This window comes from Sapajus apella, unplaced genomic scaffold, assembly GCF_009761245.1.
Source record: "Sapajus apella isolate SASKATOON/1434 unplaced genomic scaffold, GSC_monkey_1.0 scaffold2885, whole genome shotgun sequence".
NCBI classification, from domain to species: Eukaryota; Metazoa; Chordata; class Mammalia; order Primates; family Cebidae; genus Sapajus; species Sapajus apella.
In genome coordinates, this window is record NW_022439811.1 from 1 (window position 1) to 2,147 (window position 2,147).

A 2,147-nucleotide genomic window follows, 5' to 3' on the forward strand; every position below is an offset into this window, starting at 1 on the left:
ATAAGGCTTTCTTAACACAAATTCAGGAAGCTGTTTGGATCATTGGTGTTGCTTTCTTTCTTTCTTTCTTTCTTTCTTTCTTTCTTTCTTTCTTTCTTTCTTTCTTTCTTTCTTTCTTTTTTTTTTTGTTTTTGAGACAGAGTTTCACTCTTATTACCCAGGCTGGATTGCAATGGCACGATCTTGGCTCACAGCAACCTCTGCCCTCTTGGGTTCAAGCAATTCTCCTGCCTCAGCCTCCCGAGTAGCTGGGACTACAGGCGTGCGCCACCATGCCCAGCTAATTTTTGTATTTTTAGTACAGACGGGGTTTCACATGTTGACCAGGATGGTCTTGATCTCTTGACCTCGTGATCCACCTGCTTTGGCCTCCCCAAGTGCTGGGATTACAGGTGTGAGCCACTGCGCCTGGCCCTAGTGTTGCTTTCTTCTAAGTGAACACCCTTCTGTGAGTCTGGCCTTCCCTCCTGTTGGCTGGCACAACACTGTTAAACAACCGACACAAAAAGCCACTGTCTGAGCTCAGCTGAAAACTGTGGTGATCTTGTAGCAACCTGGATGCTTTACATCCAAAAAGTCAGAATTTGGACTTTTTACAAGGTGTTTCTTTTTGTGTTTATTCTTTTTCTCTTGCAAGGATGGATGTAGTAAATCTCTAGCCAAAGGCATGTTGATCCTCTCTCAAGCCCAGCTCTTCCAGAACTCTCAGCCAACACTGCTAACAAGCTGCACTCTACCTGGAGAGGGGATTTAGTAGGTGAGATGGCTCCCATGATTACGGAGGCCTGAGAAGTCCCACCACAGGTCACCTAGAGACTCAGGGCTGCTGGGAACATGGCTCAGTTCAAGCCTGAAAGCCTCTGAACCAGGGAAGCTGAAGGTGTGACTGAGTCTGAGCCTGAAGGCCTGAGAATCTGGGGGGCTCCTGGTACAAGTTGCAGCATCTGAAGGTCAAGACCCTTAGCGTTCTGATGCCCAAGGGCAGGAGAAGAAGGCTGTCCCAGCTCCAGGAGAGAGACTGCAAATTTGCCCTTCCTTTGCCTTTTTGTCCTACTGGGGCTCCCAGCTGATTGCATGGTACCCTCTGACATTGATGGGGCATCTTCCCACTCAGCCACGAACTCACATGCAAGTATCCTGTGGAAGCAACCTCACAGACACACCCAGAAGGGATGCTTTACCAGCTGTCTAGGTGTCCCTTTTTTTTTTTGAGATGGAGTTTCACTCTTGTTACCCAGGCTGGAGTGCAATGGTGCGATTTCAGCTCACCGCAACCTCTGCCTCCTGGGTTCAAGCAATTCTGCCTCAGCATCCCGAGTAGCTGGGACTACAGGCATGTGCCACCAGCTCAGCTAATTTTTGTATTTTTAGTAGAGATGGGGTTTCACCATGTTGACCAGGATCATCTTGATCTCTTGACATCGTGATCCACCTGCCCCGGCCTCCCAAAGTGCTGGGATTATAGGCGTGAGCCACTGTGGCTGGCCTCTAGGTGTCCCTTAATCCAGCCAAGCTGATACTGAAATTAACCATCACACCAATGAAGTGCAGCCAGGCTAAGGCTGGGACCCGTCCATGGCTGGAGCCACAAAGGGAGCAGTCAGTGGGGTCACTCAGAGTCAGGGTATGGGGAGATGGCACTGGGCAGTGGCTCCATCTGCTCAGCCCACCCATAAGCCTGGGCTCTGGATGGTGACTGACTCCCCACAAACCTTCCTTCTGCCTGTCCCTAGAGTCCCTTTCCCTCCTATGGGAGTCTGGGGGCTTTCAGGAGCTGAGGCCCTTGCCTCATACCAGTCTCCCCAGGAAGGACCTTGCAGGATGGGCCGAGGTTCTGCTGAAAGATTCCCTGGTTCCAGCTGCCTCTTCTTAGGGTCAGTGGCAGGGGAGTTTGAGGGCTGAGCTGAGTGCCTCAATGCCCCGTTTGCCCTAGGATCTGGGGGAGAGACTGTGGCATGGGCTGTATTTGGAGGATCCAGGAACTGCCCTGATTGGGAATGCAGTGCAGCCTGGGGATGGGCTGGGGAGCTCACAATGCCAGGAGGGCAGCTAAAAGGGAGTGTATTTGCCCTCCGGGGAAACAGCCACCAGGAACCAAGCAGGGAGGCCAGTAGCATAGCCCAGGGACTTGCGTGGACTTTGCATGC

At 51.7% G+C, this 2,147-nt stretch overlaps 1 pseudogene; it reads right to left on the reverse strand.

Moving 5' to 3' along the window:
- Nucleotides 1-414: 414 nt before the first annotated feature.
- On the reverse strand, nt 415-694 carry LOC116547383 (annotated as a pseudogene).
- Between the last annotated feature and the right edge of the window lie 1,453 nt (nt 695-2,147).